The sequence below is a fragment of the Anomaloglossus baeobatrachus genome, chromosome 3, assembly GCF_048569485.1.
Source record: "Anomaloglossus baeobatrachus isolate aAnoBae1 chromosome 3, aAnoBae1.hap1, whole genome shotgun sequence".
Taxonomy (NCBI): domain Eukaryota; kingdom Metazoa; phylum Chordata; class Amphibia; order Anura; family Aromobatidae; genus Anomaloglossus; species Anomaloglossus baeobatrachus.
The window spans coordinates 509,591,172-509,617,923 of NC_134355.1; positions in this window are offsets into that span (position 1 = coordinate 509,591,172).

Below are 26,752 nucleotides of genomic sequence, written 5' to 3' on the forward strand. Positions count from 1 at the left end.
CGCCTTGGCCCTCAGGTCACTATTACACTCTTGACAGTCCTTCCTCTCTCTCTATCATCGACCCACTGACTAACTCACTGTTCACTGTCTGCCCCTCCCACCTGGTCGTCTAGTTGACTGGATTGGCTCCACCTCTAGGCTGCCATCCATTGGTCCAACCCTAGCCTGGTACCAGTCTATGGGTAATTTGGGGAGAAACAGGGATTAACTGAAGTGTTTGGTTGTTACCGGCACTGGTCTTCTGAGTTTCTAGGGGGTAGGCCCTGCATCCTGGTGGGGATGCAGTACCTTGTAGCTCCCTGATGGCTTCAGGGGCGCTACACTAGCATAGATAAACTGATCTTTAGAAAAAGTATTTCTAAAGATCTTTTATCATATGCTAATGAGCAAGGGGACTAATCCCAAGGGCGTTATATACCCCGACTATTCGCCCTCTTAGCATGTTAGCATGCCCACAGGGGTGTATTAACATGCGATTCAATACAGCATCACCAGTGGTGCTGCACGTACCTGTGTTCGCTGTGACCATGCTTCTGAATGGTCAACTTCCAGTCATGCGCAGTAGACCTCTCATGCACCCGGCTTCATACTGTGCATGACCAGAAGTGCCGTCATTCAGTAGCGCAATCACAGCGAAAACAGGTATGCACGGCATCGGTGGTGATGCTGAATTGAATAGCATGTTAGTACACCCCTGTGAGCGTGCTAACATACCAAGTGGGCGGCTAGTCGGGAGATATAACGCCCTTGGGACTAGTCCCCTCGCTCATTAGCATAAGAGAAAAGATCTTTAGAAATACTTTTTCTAAAGATCTCTTTATCTATGTTATTGTGTACAGGGACGGTTAGGCAGAGATTAGAAATATGCACCAAGAACTGCTCGTGGTTCTGGGTAAATATTGCACCTGACTGGTTCCCTTTAAGGCTATGTTCACACGCTGCATCTTTTACTGCATTTTTGGTGCATTTTGAGGTCGCAAAAATGCACCCAAATGCATGCATTTCCTTCCCTCAGCAAAGTATATGAGATTTCTATTTCGCTGTCTACATAGTGAATCTTTTTTTGGCTGCGTTTTTGAAGATGCAGCATGTCAATTGTTGGTTAAAACGTGTAAAAAACGCATGCTTTTTTATGTGTTATTGCTGCAAGTGCGTTTTTTGGAGCTAAAAACGCTGCATCTTTGTGGTCAAGAAAAGAAGCAGTGTGTGCACATAGCCAAAAGGGAACCTGTCAGGTGCAATATGCACCCAGAACCACGAGAAGTTGCATATTGCTAATCCCTGCCTAACAGTCTCTGTATCTAGTAGCATAGATAAGGAGATCTTTAGAAAAAGTATACTGGCCACTCTGCCAGGAAGAAGCCATTGCTCCAAAAGAAACACAAAAAAGACAGATTAATGATTGCAAATGCACACAGGAACAAAGACCTTCATTTTTGGGGACATGTCCTGTGGTCTAACGAAAGTAAAATTTAACTCTTTGGCCATAATAACTATCATTACGTTTGGAAGAAAAAAAGGAGAAGCTTTGAAGACTAAGAACACCATCCCAACTGTGAAACATGGGGATGGCGGCATCATGTTGTCGGGTTGTTTTGCTGCAGAAGGGACTGGTGCACTTCACAAAATAGATGGCATCATGTGGAAAGAAGATTATGTGGCAAATCAATACTTAAGCAACATCTCAAGACATTAGCCAGGAACTTAAAGCTTGGGCGGAAATGGGTCTTCCAAGTGGACAATGACCTGAAGCATAAGCCAAAGTGGTTAAAAAGTTTAAGACTTAAGGCCCCGTCACACTAAGCAACATCGCTAGCAACATCGCTGCTAACGAACAACTTTTGTGACGTTGCTAGCGATGTTGCTGTGTGTGACATCCAGCAACAACCTGGCCCCTGCTGTGAGGTCGTTGGTTGTTGCTGAATGTCCTGGGCCATTTTTTAGTTGTTGCTCTCCCGCTGTGAAGCACAGATCGCTGTGTGTGACAGCGAGACAGCAACAACTAAATGTGCAGGCAGCAGGAGCCGGCTTCTGCGGAGGCTGGTAACCAATGTAAACATCGGGTAACCAAGAAGCCCTGTCCTTGGTTACCCGATATTTACCTTTGTTACCAGCCTCAGCCGCTCTCACTGTCAGTGCCGGCTCCTGCTCTGTGCACATGTAGCTGCAGGACACATCGGGTTAATTAACCCGATGTGTGCTGTAGCTAGGAGAGCAAGGAGCCAGCGCTAAGCATTGTGCGCTGCTCCCTGCTCTGTGCACATGTAGCTGCAGCACACATCGGGTAATTAACCCGATGTGTGCTGTAACTAGGAGAGCAAGGAGCCAGCGCTAAGCAGTGTGCGCTGCTCCCTGCTCTCTGCACGTGTAGCTGGTCACTGGTTGCTGGTGAGCTCACTAGCAACTCGTGTAGCCACGCTCCAGCGATCCCTGCCAGGTCAGGTTGCTGGTGGGATCGCTGGAGCGTCGCAGTGTGACATCTCACCAGCAACCTCCTAGCAACTTACCAGCGATCCCTATCGTTGTTGGGATCGCTGGTAAGTTGCTTAGTGTGACTGCACCTTAACAAAGACAATGTTTTGGAGTGGCCATCATAGAGCCCTGATCTCAATCCTATTGAAAATTTATGGGCAAAGCTGAAATTAGAATTGGATATCTTGCAAATTTCATACTGGCCACTGGGGCTTTTTTATACTCAAACTTCATGTCCTTTCTGAATGAATTTTCAGCAGACCCCTTATCATCAGAGGCAGCATTACAATTGCAAGTAACACCTCTATACATAGGTGATCACACAGGATAACACACAGGATCCACCCAACACAATAGGTAATTTCACAGCTCCCACTCCCTTCACAACGATTTGATGAATGTAAAACAGCACCAGTGACAAGTTTGGAAATTCAAGAGTTCTAATTTTTAGGTTTAATACAGATCCTGATATGGGTAAAGAAAAATTTCTAAAAATGAAAAAAAAAAAAAAGTTTCAACCAAAAACCTGATTTGAGAAATAGGTAATAGGAGCTATGGGACGGTTTCTTCTGGGTCAGACAAAAAGTTTGCACCTGACTTGCTGTAATGGTCACTTGCCCCCCCCCCTTCCCCCCTTCCCACCAAAAGAAGATAGGAAACCAGCAAGGGACAGATGTATGGAGGGGTGGCTCACAACCAGTATGTTAGGACCACCAGGGGTGCATTTTTTACAGTAATAGATCCTTTAAGGTATTTTACCGTTTATATCCTGGCAAGTGGCTCTTCTTTCTAGAACTTTGTTGAAGGAAGACTGTAATCCTTTTGTTGTTGGCCTACCTACTGTTTTAAGAAAAATGTTATCAAAAAGAGCAATAGCAGATTTCTGTAAAACAAAAAATACAATAATGATGGTAAGATACATGAGACCATCACTTAAACCAAATTGCTGTATATGTTTTCGTTGAGTGGAATATTCTGTGCAGATCTACAGTAGCATAGCAATATAAGAGCACTCTCAGTATTATCTGAACACGTTGCTATTTAGAGTTTTGGCAACAGAATGTACTTGATTCATAAATTTGCTTTCCTATTTCTTGTTTCCAATTATTCTTTACCTGGCATGAAGCAGCACGGGTTTATTTCAGAGCTTTCTAAGTAATTTAACAAAAGCCTGAAAATAGCTGCTAATAGTACAATAGAACCGAGCATAGAGCGTAGCAGCAGTTGTCAAAAATAGCATCAGACGTGAGCATAGAAAAAGCTTTGTGCTTCAGGACAATACCTTTATTAAATGGACTTAAGCTGTATTTGTAGCTAATAATTTGGGGGAGTATGGAGGTAAATGGAACTTGTACCGCTGTATTTAAATAACTTGTAGTGAAAATGAGGTAATAACTGGATTTTAGGGCTAGCTTTTATAGAGATGGAAATAAATGTATGTTCTAAATATATAAAAATATATAAATAGTGCAGCATGTGGGGGCTTCATAGTGGGTGTGTGGTGGACTGTACTATGGGGGCATCATATGGGGAAATGTACGGAGAGGAGGCAAAACGAAAACAAACAAAACGTTTTTTATAATAGAATGTCCTGTGAGGTGGACATCAAGCTCTGTGGGTGAATATACGGGGGGGTATCCTACTGTGTGACGATGAATATACTGGAGGGCATCATACTGTGTGTGAGTGAATATGCTGGGGACATCATAATGTGTGTGGGTGAATGGACTGTGGGGCATCATACTGTGTGGCTGAATGTACTGTGGAGTCATCATACTGTGTGTGGGTGAATATACTGTGGACATCATAATGTATGTGGGTGAATGTAATGTGGAGTCATCATACTGTGTGTGGGTGAATATACTGTGGGGCATCATACTGTGTGACGGTGAATATACTGGAAGGCATCATACTGTGTGTGGGTGAATATACTGGAGGGCATCATACTGTGTGTCGGTGAATGAACTGTGGTGGCATCATACTGTGTGTGGGTGAATATACTGGGGACATCATAATGTGTGTGGGTGAATGTACTGTGGGGCATCATCCTGTGTGGGTGAATGTACTGTGGGACATCATACTGTGTAGGTTGATGTCCTGTGGGGTAGACATCAAACTCTGTGGGTGAATATACTGGGGGGCATCATACTGTATGCCGATGAATATACTGGAGGGCATCATAATGTGTGTGGGTGAATGATCTGTGATGGCATCATACTGTGTGTGGGTGAATGTACTGTGGGAGCATCATACATCGTATTCGTGAATGTACTGTGGGGCATCATACTGAGTGGATGAATGTACTGTGGGGTCATCATACTGTGTGTGGGTGAATGTATTGTGGGGCCATCTTACTGTGTGTGGGTGAATGTATTGTGGGGCCATCTTACTGTGTGTGGGTGAATGTACTGTGGGAGCATCTTATTGTGTGTGGGTTAATATACTGTGGGAGCATCATTCTTTATGTGGCTGAATGTACTGTGGGGCATCATACTGTGTAAGAAAATGTACTGTGGGGGGCATTAAAAATGTAGGAGAATTTATTATGGGGTTGGCATCATACAGCTGTGTGTATGGAAAGTTGTGTGGAGGGTATCTTACGACATCATACTGTGAGTGGGGAAATGTAGTGTGTGGGCATCAAGTTGTGGGATATCAAACTGTATGTGTGGCACATATAAAGGACTGGATATGATTAGTCTTCTGGCTTAGAGTAAAATAAAAATTGCCACAGTATGTGTCCCTCTTTGTTGTTCTTCAAAATTGTTAGGTATATTTGTACATCAGGGCATACAAGCAACAACCAAAGTGTACTTCCAGTATTCTTATGTTTTACTTTTAATAGCATTATTAATGTATGTTTATAGCCTATATGCATGTAATTTCTTTTGGCGGTTAGTGCAGACTTTTAAAGTTATGCATAAGATAGGTGATACCTTGCCTATTAACCCCCGAGAGCCCAACCAATCCAGAGAATGAGGCTCTGCATAGCTCTGTGTGGATAGAGCAGTGTTCATCAAGTAAATGCACCACTTCTCATTTTTTGTCTATGTGATCTCTAAAATCACTATTTTTTCATTGTTTTCAGTGTTATTCTACCCAGTAGAAAAAATATATACAGTGAGGCAAATAAGTATTTGATACACTGCCGATTTTGCAAGTTTTCCCACCTACAAAGAAACAAGATGTTTGTAATTTTTATCACAGGTACACTTCAACAGAATCCCCCACAAAAATCCAGAAAATCACATTGTATGATTTTTAAATAATTAATTTGTATTTTATTGCATGAAATAAGTACTGTATTTCATACAATAGAAAAAACAAATTTAATATTTGGTACAGAAACGTTTGTTTGCAATTACAGAGGTCTGGCGTTTCCTGTAGTTCTTGACCAAGTTTGCACACTGCAGCAGGGATTTTGGCCCACTCCTCCATACAGATCTTCTCCAGATCGTTCAAGTTTTGAGGGCTGCTGCTGGGCAACATTGAGTTTCAACTCTCTCTACACACCGCTTGAATCTCATTCCAAAGTATGTCCAGGTTACGTGGTTTACGTTTCTACACCTCATCTCTCGCTGTGTCCCATAAGAGAAATCCAGAGTTGTAAGGTCTGTAGAGTGTGATGGAAACTTGATTGGTCCTTTGCGTCCTATCCACTGGACTGGCAAATTTTGATCCAGATATGCTCATACGTCCCTATGATAGTGCGGCGGGGCATCATCTTGTTGGAAATACAAATTGTCATTACCGTATAATGTGACATACTTTGGAATGAGATTCAAGCGGTGTATAGAGAACTCTCACTGGACACTTTGATACAATGTACAGAATCAGTGGTGGCTCGTACTCAGATATGTGTTGATGTTGAAGGCCACCTTTTTGAACATTATTAATATTTTCATCAGAAAGTACATTTATGTTATTTACATTTTATTTATTTTTCAAATTGGACTTTCCATATTTCCAGAAATGTAACCTTGTAGAATGGAAAATACATTTTCTATGATAATTCAAAGTGTGTATACATTTTTTTGAAGCACCCTGTATATATAAATTTATTGAACATTCATTCTGCAACTTTACTGGAAATTAATTCTTGCGCCTTTTCCTTTTCTCTTCAAAGCTTCTTTTGATACCTTTTTTCTTATAGAAAGCCTGCGGATCTTCTCTGTGAAGCATTCAGCAGTTGTCCTCCATCATCCCATCATGTTCACGTTCCATCTATCATCATTCTATTTCCTTGATATCCTGATGAAATCTTTCTTCTTGCTCTTCGCTAACATCACCAAGGTTTTCAGGGCAGTAGTCCAAATGGGAAAGTAAAAAATGTAACTTCAAATTCGTCAGACAACCCAAGTCTTTGAAACTTTTCATGATGTTTCTCCACAATGGACTTTTGTTGTTACCTAGAAATTTCTTCACAACTTCTTTAAAGAATCCCAAGCTTTTTTTCTCAACAGCTTTCATTTTTGTTTTGAACACGTCATCCTTCATGAGTTTCTGAATATCCGGATTCATGAAGATGCCAGAGATCCATGTATCTAATTTCCTTCATATTTTTAAGGTTGTATCACTCCACATTGCATGTACAAAAGTATCAGTCATGGCAATGATTTTGCGGTTCCCTCCAGATCATAGGCATGCCAAAATGAAAGCTCTCTTAGACCACTGTCATAGTTCTTCTACACAAACAGAATGTGTGGAGCCCACGACTTGGCCAGATCACATAGTTTTACACCTAATACACTTTTCTAACGAAGTCCGTAATGTTCCTTCATCGTTAATTCACTACAAAACAACCGAAAATGTAGCAAAGGTTGTCGGGTGAATGATGACACTCATTTGTAGACATTTCAATAACGTTGAGAAACAGAAGCTTAGTCTACCACAAACACTAAATACTGAAAGTAATCGAGGTAAGCACAGCACCACACTTTGATGAACTCTGTCTAAAAGAAAATCTGCCTTTTCCGCCTCATAGTAACCAATCACAGTGCAGCTTTCAGTTGTTATACTGCTGAGGTAAAATGAAAGCTGTACTATGATTGGATGCTGTGGACACCACTACACTCTTTGGAAGCTGAGTAAAGAAAATCTCTACCCACAGCAATCATTCGCAGTACAGCGTCCATTAATTTCTAACCAATCTAATGACACCAAAATAATCCAGGAAAGGTCATGCAAAGTGGTTATGGTGCAAGAAAAAGCCTATGGAGTTTGTGAAAAAAAACTGCATATGATGGAATTTTCGAGATATTTTTACTGAGTTCAACGATTTGTAAGTATATAAAAATCAGCTGTATCTTTTCAAAATTTTTTACCCTTCAAGAACTGTGTTAATTATATGCTGCAGAGAGTAGATCATGGGTTGTATGGTATAGCTGGTAATGAATACAGAATGTGCAGAATGTGATGCTGCACAATGTGTAGAATCCCCCCACCTTCTTTTATGCAATGTTCATCTCATCTGTTCTCTTTCATCTGCCTCTTCTCTCTGAGTCGTGATAAAATACTGATTGATTCCTCATGATTTCTAAGGTTTAACCTGACGTGCCACACAGTGGCCAATGTGATAGGTGTAATATAATGGGACAGATGAGACAATGTGCTAATGCTCTGACTGAATAGCCTGCAGCATTACAGCACAGCACGAGCAACAGAAATAGCAACTGCTAAATGCTGGAATAAATCATCTGGGGTATTGACCATCTACACGTACAGCACCAGTATGAAATCTGTGTGAATGTGGCACTTAGGCTCATGGCTCTTTGCCTAGAAACACATATACAGATTTGGAAACAGGTTTGGAAACAATCTATGTGTATATATATATATATATATATATATATATATACTAGAAGGTGGCCCGATTCTACGCATCGGGTATTCTAGAATTTACGTATTGTGTAGTTCATGTATGATTTTTGTTATATATATATATATAGATGTTGTTGTGTGTAGTTACCAAGTGTTTGTGTAGGGCGCTGTACATGTTCTGGGTGTTGTCTGGGTGTGACGGGGGGTGAGAGCGGTGTTGTATGTGTGTTGCGTTGTTTGTGGAGCGCTGTGTGACTGTAGCGTTGTGTGTGTGTGTTGCGCGGTTTGTGTGTGTGTGGTGTGTTTTGGGGGAGGTATGTTTTGTGCAATGTGTGTGTTGTGCGGTATGTGCGTATATTTGTGTGTGCCGCGGTGTTTGTGTGTTGGGTGTTGTGTGTGTGCAGCGTTGTCTGTGTGTGTGGGTGTCTGTGTGTGTGGGTGTCTGTGTAGGGCAGTTGTTTGTGGTTCCCAGTGTGTGTGTGTGGTGTGTTGTGCAGTGCGCGCGCGTGTGTGTGTGTGTTCGGGGGAGGTGTGCACTTCCCATCGTGCTCCATCCCCCATGCAGCGCACTCCCCATCGTGCTCCATCCCCCATGCAGCGCACTCCCCATCGTGCTCCATCCCCTATGCTGCGCACCCCCCATCGTGCTCCATCTCCCATGCTGTGCACTCCCAAACGTGCTCCATCCGCCATTCTGCGCACTCCCAAATGTGCTCCATCCACCATGCTGTGCACTCCCAAACGTGCTCCATCCGCCATGCTGCGCACTCCCAAACGTGCTCCATCCGCCATACTCCGCACTCCCCATCGTGCTCCATCCCCCATGCAGCGCACTCCCCATCGTGCTCCATCCCCTATGCTGCGCACCCCCCATCGTGCTCCATCTCCCATGCTGCACACTCCCAAACATGCTCCATCCGCCTTGCTGCGCACTCCCAAACGTGCTCCATCCGCCATGCTGCGCACTCCCAAACGTGGTCCATCCGCCATGCTGCGCACTCCCAAACGTGATCCATCCGCCATATTCCGCACTCCCCATCGTGCTGCATCCCCCATGCTGCGCACTCCCAAACGTGCTCCATCCGCCATGCTGCGCACTCCCAAACGTGCTCCATCCGCCATGCTGCGCACTCCCAAACGTGCTCCATCCGCCATGCTGCGCACTCCCAAACGTGGTCCATCCGCCATGCTGCGCACTCCCAAACGTGCTCCATCCGCCATGCTGCGCACTCCCAAACGTGCTCCATCCGCCATGCTGCGCACTCCCAAACGTGCTCCATCAGCCATGCTGCGCACTCCCAAACGTGGTCCATCCGCCATGCTGCGCACTCCCAAACGTGCTCCATCCGCCATGCGCACTCCCAAACGTGCTCCATCCGCCATGCTGCGCACTCCCAAACGTGCTCCATCCGCCATGCTGCGCACTCCCAAACGTGCTCCATCCGCCATGCTGCGCACTCCCAAACGTGTTCCATCCGCCATGCTGCGCACTCCCAAACGTGGTCCATCCGCCATGCTGCGCACTCCCAAACGTGCTCCATCCGCCATACTGCGCACTCCCAAACGTGCTCCATCCGCCATGCTGCGCACTCCCAAACGTGCTCCATCCGCCATGCTGCGCACTCCCAAACGTGGTCCATCCGCCATGCTGCGCACTCCCAAACGTGCTCCATCCGCCATGCTGCGCACTCCCAAACGTGCTCCATCCGCCATGCTGCGCACTCCCAAACGTGCTCCATCCGCCATGCTGCGCACTCCCAAACGTGCTCCATCCGCCATGCTGCGCACTCCCAAACGTGCTCCATCCCCCATGCAGCGCACCCCCCATTGTGCTCCATCCCCCATGCTGCACCAACATCAGCCTCTCTACCCGCAGCATCAGCCTCTCAGCCCGCAGCATCAGCCTCTCTCCTCCCAGCATCAGCCTCTCTACCCGCAGCATCAGCCTCTCTACCCGCAGCATCAGCCTCTCTCCTCCCAGCATCAGCCTTTTCGGTCCCCAGCATCAGCCTATCTCCTCCCAGCCTACCCCAGCCTCAGCCTCCCCCAGCATCAGCCTCTCTTCTCTCAGCCTCCCCATCCCAGCCTTCCCCAGGATCAGCCTCTCTCCTCCCAGCCTCCTCCAGCACGCCGTGCTCCTCTGCCGACACTCACAGATCCGATCGCATACACTCACACACACCCGATCGCATACACTCACACACACACGATCGCATACACTCACACACACCCAATCGCATACACTCACACACACCCGATCGCATACACTCACACACACCCGATCGCATACACTCACACACACACACATTGACGATATTGCACATACGCGCTTATACTCACAACATCCGGAGATACCACATGCTTCTGGCCATGTGATCCTCCGGCAGGTCCTGGAAGCTCACAGCACAGTATCGCCGCCGAGAAGCAAGCGATATCCCAGGATGTTGTGAGTATGTGGATGCGATGTGATGTGTGTGTGAGGTGTGTGTGAGAGTGAGTGTGATCTGATGTGTGTGTGTGTATGTGTGTGTGTGTGTGCTGTTATGTGTGTGCGTGTGTGTATGTTCCGCCGCTGCAGGACCTTGATGCGCTGGTAACTATGCTACCATGGTTACCAGTGTATCTCGTCCCCCGCTCGCACGGGAGCCCACACCAGCATACGCCGGCCAGCCCCAGCAATGCGAGGGTATGTGTCGGCTGGTTTGGCGGCGTACGCTGATGTGGGCTCCCAGGGGTACAGTACTCACCTGGTAGTCGTGGCTCCCTGACCGTGTTGGTTCGGGGAATGCGTGGGGGGGCGGGGCCAGAGCTAGCGTGCATTGCGTGAGGGGGGCGGGGCGTGGCCGAGTTGCCAATGCCTGCAGGGTGCCGGGGCGAGAGGCCAATCTGTGGGGGGGCGGAGCCTGGGCGAGCGGCCGGCCAATCCGTGTGGGGGCGCAGCCTGGGCGAGCGGCCAATCCGTGCGGGGGGGCGGGGCCATGGCGAGCCCAGCGGCCAATCAGCTTTGTGTCACCGTAAGGACACAATTTTGCAGCAAGACAGACAGACAGACAGACAGACAGAATAAGGCAATTATATATATATATATATATATATATATATATATATATGTACACACTGTGTATATATGCACTACAGTTCAAAAGTTTGGGGTCACCCAGACAATTTTGTCTTTTTAATGAAAAATCATACTTTGATTTATCAAATAAGTTGCATAATGTATAGAAAGTATAGAACAGACATTGACTAGGTTGGAAATAATGATTTATCCTTGAAATAATAATTTTCTCCTTCAAACTTTGCTTTCATCAAAGAATTCTCTCTTTGCAGCAATTCCAGCTTTGCAGACCTTTGGCATTCTAGCTGTTAATTTGCTGAGGTAATCTGGAGATATTTCCCCCCATGCTTCCAGACGCCCCTCCCACAAGTTGGATTGGCTTAATGGGCACTTTTTGCATACCATACGGTCAAGCTGCTTCCACAACAGCTCAATAGGGTTGAGATCTGGTGACTGGGCTGACCACTCCATTACAGATAAAATACAGCTGCCTGCTTGTTCCCTAAATAGTTCATGCATAATCTGGAGATATGTTTTTCGTCATTGTCCTGTTGTAGGATGAAATTGGCTCCAATGAATCACTGTCCACAGGGTTTGGCATCGCATTGCAAAATAGAGTGATAGCCCTCCTTATTCAAAATCCCTTTTACTTTATACAAATCTCCCACTTTACCAGAATGAAAGCAACCCCAGACCATCACATTACCTCCACCATGCTTGACAGATGGCGTCAGGCACTCTTCCAGCATCTTTTCAGTTGTTCTGTGTTCCCCAAATGTTCTTCTGTGTGACTGTAGATGTTGACACTGGCATTTTATCTGCTTTTTTAAAACAAAAGTAAACAACTGAATAACATTCTCAGAGCCAGGTGAGTCCATAATTTTTGCCAAGGGTTGTATACTACTAAAAACCAAATATATAATTGTGTCTTTCTAATTCCAGTTCATAAGTGTACTCTTTTTTTAAACTCGTTTTATTGAAAGTTAAGTAAATCATTACATTAGAGAATAAATCAGCAAATTGTACAGTAAGACAAAGTACATGTAAACTGGTTGGTCATCAGGATAATAAAGCAACAACAATCAAGTCAGCGTCCATTACTTTCAGCATATTCATAGAGCATCAAACATAGCAAAGGTGTCAGCTCGCGAGACATATCCATCTTGAGGCAAAAAGCCCATATTGTCAAGGAGAGTGCAACCCAAGTTTCGGGGAACTCGTAGTATCCCTGATATAGTGTATCATGAATCACATGTGTCTCCTCTCTGCCTACCGGGGCACTACTGGCTATTATTGCGATAATACCGAATGTAGGTTATCAGCCAGAGAACCAGGTGATCCGCCAGTCAAGGGCGATCTCATCCATCTACCCCAAATTTTGTCAAATTTAGTTAAAGAGCCTCTTGTCTTATAAACAAATTGTTCAGACGGGATTATAGCATTTACCAATGCAATCCAAGAGGCTCTAGTTGGGGGATGATTGCTCATCCAATTTAGTATAATGCCCTTCCAGGCCAGAAAAAGGACCTTTTTTATTAAGAGATTCTCATCTTGGGACCAGGAGTGTACATCTACCACCCCAAATAGACACAGGACTGGGAACATAGCAACCGCTTTTTGAAGTATTGCGCAAAGAGTCATTACAATCTCACTCCAATAGGAGAGAATGACTCGGCAGTCCCATATCATGTGCCAAAAATCAGCACCGTCTCTCCCGCATCTCGGACAGCCCATCCCCACCGAATTATTCGCCTTTTTCATTTTGTTCAGTCTCTGGGGAGTGATATAACTTTGGTGTATTATATATAAATGAATCAGTCTATTGTTAACTGCAGGAGAGACCAACGTGTGGGATTCGACAATGTCGTCCCACACTACATCATCAATTTCAGGGATCCTGGCACTCCACCTCTCACGGACAGAAAGATGATTATTCATGGCCTTGGCCCGAATGAGGGAGGAGTATAGTTTAGAAATAAGACCACCAGGGCCCTGTGATCTAATAATTCCAATGACTGGGAAGGAAGAGAATCTAACCCCACGGCCAGAGAACTGAGCTCGAAAGGCGTGCCTAATCTGGAGATACTGAAACCCATGAGATTCCGGCAAGTCGAATTCTGTCCGCAGTTGTGCAAAGGGGCGGATTTCACCATCCCGGACCAGTGATCCCAGGGAGATTATTCCGCGATTCCTCCATTCACCAAACCCCGGCAACCCACAAAAATGTGGAAGGTCCAAGTTATCCCATATGGGCGTCTCAGTTGGTACATCATGAAATCCGAATACGGCACATAAGTGTACTCTTAACCTTTATGGAAGGTGTGTAGATGCCACTGGAACACTGGTTTATCATTTAATAATAATTACAGTAAAATCATTCAACCAGATTTCTATGGTCAGTACTATAAAAATAGAAGAATTTTTTATATCACTTTAGTACACCAATGCAGGATTATTATAGATAGGTTAGCAGTCATATAAATGTCCGATTAGTTCTTAATTATGTTGAAAAACAGGCAGATATTATTTAACTTCACCATATCCTAAACTCATAATGGGCTGACTGTGTTAACACGGGGCTCAGTGGGTGCTCTCATCCACTGGCCCGGCCGCCTTTAGAAAGACAGCATGGCACAGGGCTCATCCCAACTGAATGCCCGACCTCCTTAACCGTGGGTGGAACACTACTCAGACAACACAGGGTGAGGGAATCACAATATTAAGACTTTATTGGATCCCCAAATAATTAACGGCACATTGCACATAACCAGCAAAACCACAAAATGTAACCGGCAACAGTTTCTCACTTTTACGCTGGTTCACCAGGAATTAGAATGTCTGTGCCTCAGAGCTTTCAGGGCTACTTACTCTAAACTAGCAGCACCCCGCTTTCGGTGGGCACCCACCGAGAATGGAATAACGCCAGATTTAGGAAGCTGTCTGAGGACCGCAAAGCCTGTAGTCAGGTGACTGGATTGTCCCAAGCTGGATTCCTTCCTTAGGTAGTCCTTGATAGCTCAGCCAAATCCTTGCATTCGATGCTGAAGTCCATATCGTATTATAATCCAGGTTCGGTTATGGCTTGCCAATCGGATCCGCAGGTCCTAGATTGGTAGCATGTAGCCAGAGTCTACCCGGGCAATAGACAGTCCTCCTTCTTATACCCCTGAGGTCTCCATTCAGACCATTGGGGTCTTCACGATTGATGGATAAGACTGGGCTCTTATTGGCTAGACATCAAGCCGTATACAAAATATCCAGAGATGAGGGAGAGACAGCTAAGTTACATCACATCTAGCAATACACATCGTAATACAATGGGAGGTTCGCATAATTGATTTGTCTGGGTGTCTGGCCTTCACTAGCCAAGGCAATTACATGAGTCAATAAGAACTGTAACACTACACTCCTAAAGGCCCCTTTACACACTGAGACTTTCTAGCGATCCCACCAGCGATCCCGACCTGGCCGGGATCGCTGGAAAATCTCTAAACAGTCGCTGGTGAGCTGTCAAACTGGCAGATCTGGCCAACGATGCAGCAGCGATATGGACCTGCAGAGCGACCTCGTTGGTAGTTGGGGATGTGTCACACAGCAGCTATTTGACGACTCACACCTATGTTAGGGGCGTAGTGTTTGGCGCTGAAGCCACCTAGGTGTCCTTTTTACACGCCCCTCTCAACTCCGATTGATGATCCCAATCAGAACGCAACCAGTGACCACCAATCGGAGGTAAGGAGGCGGGAAAGGGAACGCTATAGCACGCCTACGGGCTGGGTTCTAAGTCGCTAACGATGTCATTGTAACAGTGTCAAACACACCGATGCATACTGCGCAGCGGGAAACAAAGGACCAAAAAATGTTCCTGAAAGATTTGTAGTGATCAGCGACATCACAGCGGGGGCCAGGTTGCTGATGCGTGTCACACACTGCAGGTTAGCTGGAGAGGTCGCTATTACGTCACAAAACCGGTGACATTACAGCGATATCGCTAGCGATGTTGCAGTGTGTAAAGGGGCCTTAAGAGTCTTGTAGAAACAATGAGGGGCTTATCCCCTGTCTATTTTCATGTCTGGCTGAATTTTAAGAACTTAAGCCATGCTAGGCACTGACAGAGTCCATGTCGTCACACTGTCCAGATGCTGGTGATAAAGCAGGGACACTGTCTGGTGAACAACTAATAGCAGTCTGGATTGGGAAACCAATGGTAAATAACTGATATTACCAGAGCACGTTCTAGTGGGTATACATTTCTATTACAGTGGCTGCAATAAAAATATAGTATTATTTACAGTGATGAGCAAAAGGGTAACGATATTTTAATATTTAATATTTTAAATGTTTGACTTTTCAGCCTCCATAAGTCACCATCCACTACATCTTCGAGCATGAGACTACCTTCATTTTATAGACAGTGTGACGTTGCACCTTGCAACATAGGGGGTTACTCGCTCAGCATGAGGGCTTCAGGTAGACACAGGAGGCACAGTTTCTTAAGATCACAGCCTGCTTTATTCCACTCCATAAAGCACCGCGCTGGTACGGACATCACATGGCATGTACAGGCAGGAAAACAGGTACATTCCCAAACCTCAGCCCTTCAGGTTATGTTCAGTCCACAAGTCGCTGCAGAGCCTTCTCAGATGCTGTTTCCTTACCTCCACCCATCAATACACCCAGCTACTTCCTCCAGCACAGGAACTTCAGTGCAGGGCCCTGAGTGTGTCCAGAGGCCTGACTTTCATTCCTGGGACCACACCCCGAGGTGGAGATATGGTGAACAGCCGTCCCACCTATCTCATTAGCTGTCCACAACAGAGCCGGCCCAGGTAACACACCTTAACCCTCTCAGCATAGTACCAGTGATTATATCACATATCCTCCCCCTCTGCCCAAAGCCGGAGGGTTTTGGCACCTTGACATAGCGGACAAGAGCACCCGCTCCGTCCGCCCCGGACTACAGCCATTGACGTACCGTCCGTCACAGTCACCGGACCCTCCCCAGTGAACTCTCTCATACGCCCCCTGGTCAGTCCCAGCTCTCCAAGGCTGCCACCCACGGTCAGTGTAGGAGAGAGTCTCTCTCCCAGTCGATACTACCGTTCTGTCTAACCCTGAGCTATCCCGACCACTAGAGGGGTCACTATCGAGGGGCCTCAGCGGTGAACTGCCAGAAGAGGCGCCATATCCAGGCCCTCCGCAGGGTCTGTGTATAAATCTATCGTGGGCTCTTCTACCCGGGCATCGTCATCTGTTTCTCGGATTGTGCACTCTCTTGTCAACGACATTGGCTAACGACCCATCGCTACTTTCATTCAGTCCTTTGGATTGTGTCTCACAGGACTGAGACCGTTCAGAGTCTGTGCTATAGCCCGATGAATACCTGGGTCCTCTATGACCCTGGCTCCTTTTACCATTGGACTTGCTTTTGCACTCTGAAGCAACACGTTCATCGAGCGGGCCACCTTTCTCTTCGGGGCCATAGCCCCTATATGGTCGCCAAACTACACCAACTTGGCGAAGTTGGTTTGCAATCTTCCGTCTTTCTCGATTCAATTGTTTTAACTCTTCCAGGTATCCCAAACGGTATTCTAGGAGGGCTCGTAGATCTTCAACACATCCAGTTGTGCCCACAATGGTACATGGAACCATACCGACTTCACAGGGCCTCCTGGCTTCGTTATGAATATCAATTCTTAATGTCGTCACACCGGTCTTATCAACCATCTCCTGCATGGCTCTTCCATGTCGTCCAATAAGCCTCATAACCATCTCTTTGGGCACTTGAATGATCTCTTCCACAAACTCCAATAACCGGCGAGCTGTCTTCACCGCTTCTGCAGTTGTCCCATAGATACGAAATGTTCCACTGTCTTTATCTAAATGCACAGCTGTGACACCTGGAACCTTCCTGGCTTGCTTAATATTATTTCTTAGTGCTCTCAATGCCAGTCCAATTAATGCTTTCTTCACAACCACCACTTCTTGAAAGCCTGCGGTCAGCTGCGCCAAGCGTCTGGTGTCTTCATCCTTCTTTGCAGTGATGAGCCACTTCGTACGAAGACACCGTAGGTGCATGTCACTCAGGATTGCCACTCGCTTCTTTGTGGCATCACTGAAAGAGCACACCACCAACTGATTAGTCTCTGCGGCAAAGTACACTTTACAGGCCCCTACTGCCTTCTGGAATCTCTCATGCACCTTCTCACTGGCACAGGCTTCTCTTAAGTCTTCCGGCACGTCTATCCGGTACTTGAAGACTGGTCTGCTTCCTTCACTGTCAAGGACACTAGACTGTTCCTGAGGTCTCTTGCCTTCCTCCATATTCTCCACCAAAGGCTTCACCCGTTGAGTTACACACGCCTCGGGTTCCGCCCCGGCCTCAGAGCCTTCGGGTTTCAGGCTCTTAGCTGAGCCAATCTTCTTGTCTGCGATCTTAGTCTTACCCACTGAGTCAGTCAGGCTCTCAGCTTCTGATGAGACCTCACGTCCAGACTTCACCTCTTCCTCAGAGGCTCTTTCCACTTTTACAGCACCAGCTGTGTCTTGGGACTTCACTGCATTCCCTCCACCTTCCTCTTGGGTCTCTGCAGTGTCACCCTCTGCCTTCTCTTGGGAGTTTACAGCATCGCCTTCTACCAGGGTATTACGCCCTTCAGCACGGCACTCTGTTCTTCTTAGAACCTTGGCACTATTTTCAACATATATCACTTAAACACTGGGTGGCTTACCGGTCTGCTCACCAGGACCTTTGTGGATTTGTACTCCACCAATACTGTCCAGGATTCCGTCTCCTGTATTACTCTGTTGGATTTCATCTCCTACAGTGCTTTCATCCGACAGACCACCAGCTTCATGCTTGGAAATTATAGGAGACACCGCCATTACTTCTTTGGTCGGTTCCTTCCCTGCAATTTCACCCTGCTGATTTTTGTCGTGACAATGTGTCAGTTCAGTCTTTGATTCCTCTTTCTTTTGTAGGATATCACTGTCTGACTCTACCGTAGCAGTTGCTACTGGCAACGTGTTTTCATTACCCAGGTATTTCACTTTCTCTGCACCCTCAGGCGACATACACTGTGCCACCTCTCGGCGCTTATTACGTCTTCGGCGTCGGGAGGAAGTTTTCCCCTTCTCACACTTCTGTACCTCACTGTACTTGCTTGTCACCTTTCTGGAGTCAGTGTCTTTACTGGAGTCATCGTCACTCCCCCTGGTGTCCTGGACTAACACGTCCCCACTTAACCAGATGTCGGCCCCCTTTTCTGGAGCTACTATAACTGTAGTGGTCACACTGTCACTTCCTTTTGGAGACGTCATGGTCACCCCTAACTCTTGACAGTCCTTATGTGGAGGTACCATCTCCTCATTGCACCCCAATATCCCACAGGGAATCTGTATAACCTCATACGGAAAAGAGGCTTTCTTAGGCGAGGGCCGACTCATTCCTGTGCAATCGGTCCCGGCCTCTGTCTTCCATAAATCCTGAAAGAGCTCAAAGTCCCGTCCTATGATAACTGGATATAACAGATCTGGCGCTACACCCACATCAGGGCGTCCCAAACGTTTGGCCGTTTGAATCATCACCCTGGCCAGAGGATATACTTTAGGTCCTACCCACCATCACATGGAGATCAGGCATGGGTCTAACTAAGGTCAACCGGCTCCCCGGGTCTAACAGACCAGACACACGTAGCCCATTCAAGTCCACGGAGCACTTCTGTGGCCTCATACTGGATGGATAGCCTATACCGCAGGTAGGACATATGTAAGGCGAACCCCATTGCCCCTTGCTATAGTCTACCTGTTTGGCTTGTAAATGCTCCACCCCCTTGTGGGTCACCATCGCTTTCTGAGGCTCCGCCCCCTGTTGGGTAACTACCCCGTTCCGGGACTCCGCCCCCTTTTGGGAAACCACCCCTTTTTGGGACTCCGCCCCCTTTTGGGCAACCACCCCTTTTGGGGACTCCGCCCCCTTTTGGGCAACCACCTCGTTCTGGGACTCCGCCCCCTTTTGGGCAACCACCCCTTTTTGGGACTCCGCCCCCTTTTGGGCAACCACCCCTTTTTGGGACTCCGCCCCCTTTTGGGCAACCACCCCTTTTTGGGACTCCGCCCCCTTTTGGGGTTTCCATGCAACGTCCTTAGCCCCCAGTTCACACCGTTCGCCCTTATCTCCCTGGGCACCCAGTGTCCATACCGGCCCCCGAAGGGAACGCTCAAACTGGTCCATGGCTGCCACATCGCTGCACACTGACAGCTCCTGCTGTCCCTGCACCAGGAACTGGTACAGCTCCTCCACAACGTCTGCAGGGACCATTCCCTCTTTTTGGCTTTTAGCCCCCACTGCTGTCACTGGACCTCCAGGCACATGCTGTTGGTGCTGCTGGCTCTGCAGCAGCTGGTTCAGGAGCTCCTCCATGCTGCAACGAAAAGAGGAACAGGAGGGGCGCTCCAATGGGTAATACCCGGTGGTCAAAGACAGGGGGGGGGGGTTAGAGAACCACTAACCTTTCCGGGTTGTACTGCCCGTACAACCAGGATCTCCAGCCTGTGGTGTATCACTGCTCACCAAGCAGGGCCTTGCAATTCTGGCTGGCCTGGAACCTCCAGTCGCTGGACTCTCGCCACTGCAGCACGGGTCCCCAACGACCTGCTGATTCACCACCAGGTGCTTGAGAGCGCTGTCCCTGTTCGTGGACCCGCCGATCCACCGCAAACCGTGTCAAAAAAATTTCGTGGACCCGCCGATCCACCGCAAGCAGTCCGTATCCACAGAAATATGTCCTAGGCCGTTGCCCCTAGCAACCAGGCTGCGTTGCCCCTAGCAACCAGACCGCATGCCCGCATTCGAGACACCATATGTGACGTTGCACCTTGCAACATAGGGGGTTACTCGCTCAGCATGAGGGCTTCAGGTAGACACAGGAGGCACAGTTTCTTAAGATCACAGCCTGCTTTATTCCACTCCATAAAGCACCGCGCTGGTACGGACATCACATGGCATGTACAGGCAGGAAAACAGGTACATTCCCAAACCTCAGCCCTTCAGGTTATGTTCAGTCCACAAGTCGCTGCAGAGCCTTCTCAGATGCTGTTTCCTTACCTCCACCCATCAATACACCCAGCTACTTCCTCCAGCACAGGAACTTCAGTGCAGGGCCCTGAGTGTGTCCAGAGGCCTGACTTTCATTCCTGGGACCACACCCCGAGGTGGAGATATGGTGAACAGCCGTCCACCTCTCATTAGCTGTCCACAACAGACCGTACACCTATCTCATTAGCTGTCACACAGAGCCGGCCCAGGTAACACACCTTAACCCTCTCAGCATAGTACCAGTGATTATATCACAACAGTTATTGTGGCAATCTCATACATAACTATGCAGCATATGATTAGTTATGCAGATTCTTGTCATGTTACTGTATTGTTACTGTTTTGCTCCTGTTATTGTAAAAAAAATCTTCCTATAAACTACAAATTACAACTTGATTTCACATTCAGTTTTTTATTACGTTGATTCCCAATTGAAAGTTCACTGGTTCGAATCAAAGAGCAGCCATGAAGATTTCCCAATAAAAGAGAAAACAGCATCCCTCATATCATCGATAGCAGTTTCTCAGCCAAGAAAATTGCCACACTGCAACATGTGAGTGCCATAACAGTTGAAAGAATATGAAATTAAGTCTGTCCTTTCATTCAAAAGCCAAGAGGTGGACGTCCAGGCAAAATATCGGTGTCAACAAGTTGGCTCCTCAGAAGGTCTATCAGGTCTGGTGCAACAAACATGACAGTGGAGCTGACTCATATGCCTTATAATAGTGAGATCACAGACGTCCATGCAAGCACCGTGTGAAGGAGAAGAAGCCTCAACTTCAGTTTCATCATAGAAAGCGTTGGATTCAATTTGTAAAGAAGTACAAAAAGTTGGAAAAGGGTGATTTGGAGTGGTGAGACAAAAGTCAATATACTACGCTCTGATGGATACAAATAGGTACAAATGGGTCTGGAAGGGAAAAAAGGGGTTAACAGAACAAGAAATTAATGGAACTGTCAAGTTCAGTGAAGGAACATTGATGATATGAGGTTGTTTCACAGCCAAAGAGTTTTGATTTCTTGCCAGGATCAATGGTGGTCTCAGTGCTGAGCTATATGTGAGTATCCTACAAGACAATTTACTTCATACACATGAGTTCTATGGGTATAAAAAGGACGAGATAGTGTCCCAGCAGGACAACGACCCTAAGCAGGTGTCAAGATTGGTGAAGAAATGGTTCAATGACAGTGAATTAGAGGTTCTGGATTAGCCCCCTAAGTCCCCAAACCTCAACCCAATCAAACACTTGTAGGTAGAATTGAAGGAAAGGCTGTATACATGCCCAAGTGAGTCTCCCAGTATGCACCAACATTGGGAATGCGTAGAAGAGACAAGGGATTAGAATTCGATTGAGACATGCTGGAATCTAATCAAGAACATGCCCAGAAGGATCCAGGCAGTGTTGCATCAAAACGTGGATTTACAAAATAATATAAATTGTAATTTAGATTTTTAGGAGCAAAACAGTAATCATACAGTGACATGACAAGAATCTGGATAACTAATCATATGCTAAATAGTTGCAAGTCAAATTTATGTATGAGATATGAAGATGATTGTTTATAAAATTAATGTAATCTCATGCTCAAAGCTGGAGTGGATGGTGAGATAGTGAGATATGGAGCCTAAAAGTTCCAAACATTGTTACCCTTTTGCTTGGCACTGTATAAGCTCCTTGCAGATGTTGTCCTTGGTAGGATTTGATTATCCTTTAGTTATTCAAATGAAGGGTTGGGTATGTAATAAATAGGTAGATTGATTCTGCCAGACTAAGATTCACTCTTTGCTTTCCGATCTAGGTAATAAAGAGTGGTCCCAAGCAGAGAAGCATTTTATTACATCCATATACCCTAATAAGTATAATTTCATTGAAACTTTGTTAGACCATGAAGCTCTAAAACAGCATCTACATAAACAAAACAAAAAAGAAGATTCAGTTCTTATGCATATTAACCTGTGCATATAATACAGATATAGGCAGTTGAGTGCAACATAAATATCTGTGCTGACTTAATTGGGAGTACACTTTACAAATGTAATAAATTTTAAAAAATCCCAAAGCCAACGATAGGCATTCCACCAGATATAGCCTAACCCCAGACCTCAGTACCCCAATCCTCTTTGGAAAACATAACATGTAAGTAACATGTGGCTAAATTTTTAAACCAAAAATGTAAACCCTCTTTATCACACATACAGTTGTTATACTTTTCTTGGTCATTAACACTAAGCATGTTTTAAAGTAAAGGTTAGGTTAGATAGCTGATTTCTGTTCCAATATTTACAGATGAAAACTCCATAACAAACTATAAGAGAGGAAGTAAAATTATCCTCTGGAAATTATGCTCTATGAATCAGAGGCATGCCTCTTATTCTGCACGCTTCAATTTCTTGTATAATCTTGGTTTAGTTTAAATATATTTATCAGTTGTAAATACAATGTGTGTATTAAAGGGGTTGTCCATTACTTGGACAACTCCTACTCATTTCCCTTGTTCACTCCTGTAAAAATAAATAAGTCTATACTCACCTCCGGTGTGGCCACGGTTCTAGCGCCCAGCGTCTTTCTCCCCACCTTCGGACATTTGAGCAGGATGTGAGTGTTGTGCTCACTTCCTGCTCAAACGTCCAAAGGTGGGTAAATAGAAGCCTGCCCTGATTGGTTGCGGGGCTTGTGTGTTATAACAATGTCACATGAACCCTGGGAACGCGGCTTCAGACATCACTGGTACAGCAGTCACATCAGAGGTGAGTATAGGGGAATGAGACAAGTAGTGGACAACCCCTGTAATGTATTCATTTAGTACTGCCTTTGCAGCATTTATTGGATTTGGGGTTCTCAGAGAAGAAACAAATATTACCTTTATGAAAATAACATTACAATAAAGCACAGTTCATAGACTCCACAATCTGAAGGGTTTTTGAAATAAGGTAAGTATAGTGACAAATATCAGATCTTTTAATACATATTCTATTTTATTTAATTAAACGTAATGCATAATAATAAAACATTTACCGTATAATATACATCCTAAAATCTGCTCTCTGCTGTAGGCTAGCAAGTAATGAAATGTTTTTAATGACGTTACTTAACTTTTGTTTTAATTTAGTAATTTGTCGAGTTTGATGAATACAAGTCAGGGTCAGTAACTTATCTCAACTTTTTTTATGTAGATTTTAGATATATGGTGTGGAGAACACATAGTATAAAACAATTCTGTCACCAGTTTTGATACTGTAAAACTGCCGGCTGAGCTACATAGGAGACCTGGAAAAGTATTCAAAGAAGTTGTTCGGCCTTAGGCTACAAGTCTGCAGGCAATCTGACTGTAGATTTGTGAATCCTCACATTGCGCTCACTAGGTGCTGTGAGGATTTTACTGTGCCATAATGATGTGATTTGCGTACCAACTAGATGGGCATGACTTCGCATTGCTCAATACAAGTGTATTAACCAAGGCCGGGACACAGTCAAGTCGGAATGTAGCCAGAAGAATGCAAATCACACACTTGACCAGCCTCACAGCCTGTAGTTGCTCATATATTTTGCCACTGTTGCGTTTTCAGTCTCTCCTGGCTCTGACACAATGGACAGTGCTGAGGTAGGAAAGAGGTGCCTGGTGGGTCAGGACAACACAGCTCATCTAACTCATTCAGTTTGTGATATTCAATACACCAGACATCACACTCCAGTACATGACTGCAGTTAGATTCTGGTGTAGCACACAAGGCGCACGCTATCTTCAGACACTATTATTATTATTATTTCTTATTATAGCGCCATTTATTCCATGGCGCTTTACAAGTGAAAGAGGGTATACGTACAACAATCAGTACAGTACAAAACAGACTGGTATAGGAGGAGACAGGATCCTGCCCACGAGGGCTCACAGTCTACAGGAGATGGGTGATGGTACAATAGGTGAGGACAGAGCTGGTTGTGCAGTGGTGTACTGGACTGAGGGTTATTGTAGGTTGTAGGCTTGTTGGAAGAGGTGGGTCTTGAGGTTCCTCTTGAAGCTTTCCACGGTAGGGGAGAGTCTGATGTGCCGAGGTAGAGCGTTCCAGAGTATGGGGGATGCATATTAATTTGTGAACAGGCATGCACCTCTTCAAGGATCAGCAGCATCTGAAGAGAGCATTCCCTCTCATCAAGACCGGAATGAGCAATATCAATTTGGATGAATCAGCGCCCCTATAGTGTCCAAACTGCCTACAGACGCTCTATAATTTCACCAAGGAAAAAAACTGGGAAAATAATATATTTTGGAATATCTTATAAATCTGTTGGTTTATGTATTTAACGCATGGACTCCTAGGCCTAATTAATCACAGTGGTTATGCTAGAAAACTGGTGTAAAACAATGGGAAAATTTGCAAAGAAGTTTTGCAACTTTTCACACCAATCCCAACCAGCCTGGAACAAGTGGACAGAGCTTTGTTGGGACACGACATCAGAACATCTGCTCATCTAATTCATGAATAGATGTGGGCTATGTTACACCAGACATTTTACTGCAGTCAATAACTGGAGTAAGATTTCTGTTGAGGCACACACCACTTACAAAATCCATTTTGATTCATTAAGTTGGGTTTGCCTCTTAATGAATCAGGCGTCTCTAACTCTACCACGTTCCTACATTAAGAATAGCTTGTACAATGCCAGTCTCAAACAATTGGGGCCCTATTCTCCTTTATGCCAGTGAGAGAGGTGTTTGGAGGGACAAGTAGAACACATCTTGTCCTACTGTGGCTAACTGCTTAGATGATCTTTGCATTAAAATAAGTAGGAGACATTGCACTTGAAAATGACTTATTTTGATACATCTGTTTGTGTGTTCTATCATTTTGTGTGTTTCTATCATTTTCTTATAGGCATTCTTGTATGGGTATTTATACCATAGATTGAGCAACTAGGTTTTAAGCCCACTTAACACGCTGCAATGTATCTTACAATGTGTCGGCGGGGTCACGTCGTAAGTGACGCACATCCGACATTGTAAGTTACATTGCAGTGTGTGACAGGTACGTGCGATTGCGATTGAACGGTAAAATGTTCATCGCACGCACGTCGTTCATTCCTCATGGATTGAACGTCAGGTTGTTCATCGTACCCGGGGTAGCGCACATCGCAGTGTGTGACACCCCGGGAACGATGAACAGCTCTTACCAGCGTCCTGCGGCTCCCGGCCCACAATGCGGAAGGAAGGAGGTGGGCGGGATGTTTACGTCCCACTCAGCTCCGCCCCTCCGCTTCTATTGGCCGGCTGCCGCTTGACGTCGATGTGACGCCGAACGTCCCTCCCACTCCAGGAAGTGGACGTTCACCACCTACATCGAGGTCGTATGGACGAGTAAGTACGTGTGACGGGGGTTAATCGTATGTGCGGCACGTTCAACAAATTGAATGTGCCGCACATACGATGGGGGCGTTGCAAATCGCATACGATATCGTATGCGAAATTGCAATGTGTAAAGCAGGCTTTACTGTACATTTCTGTGAAGACAGAAGAAAGATGCGAAAGTGTCTACAATACCTAGCTGTGTTTATTTCTTCTTAATGTCATAGTGGTAGCTGCAAAAGAAGTAAAACAAAACTCACCAGAAACAGCCATTAGTCAACAAGGGTCAAACAACTAATGCACTAGCAGAATGCAGCCGGCCCCCTATGATAAAGGCGGAGGGCAACACAAGTGCAGAATACCGATGTGACAACCACTCTCAACTTACCATATCATGGAGGGGTGGTTGCTGCTATTAAATATGCTCACAGATGGGGTTTGCATAATGCGCCAGTCATACATGTACGTGTGATGCAGTGTCTGGCTTACATCCTATTGATGATGCCCATACTATAAGACCAGGCGGGCTGCCCAGAACTATATAAGTGCATCCCACAGTACAGATGCCCCAAAGGGCCAATCTGCATCCTGCAGAAAAATGTGCGATAAAAAATAATATAAAATGATATTTAGTAAAGTGAGGTATTGGTCCATATTTTGGCCAAAATACGTAAGCCAGTAACCTGGCATCAAGGGTCCCCGCGCTTTCGAGTCCCTACACTATATTCAAAATAATTCACAATGCAAACCTCATTCGTGTGCATGTTTTATACCATCAACCACCCCCTCCATAATATGTTGGCTGAGAGTGGTGGTCTCATAGGTATTGTGTACCTGTGTTACCCCCACCTTTATCATAGAGGGCCTGCTGTGTCCCGCTGGTGCAGTTGCTGTTTGACCATTGTTGGCTAATGGCTGTTTCTGGTGACTGGTATAGCTGCCAATCAGCAGAATCTACGATC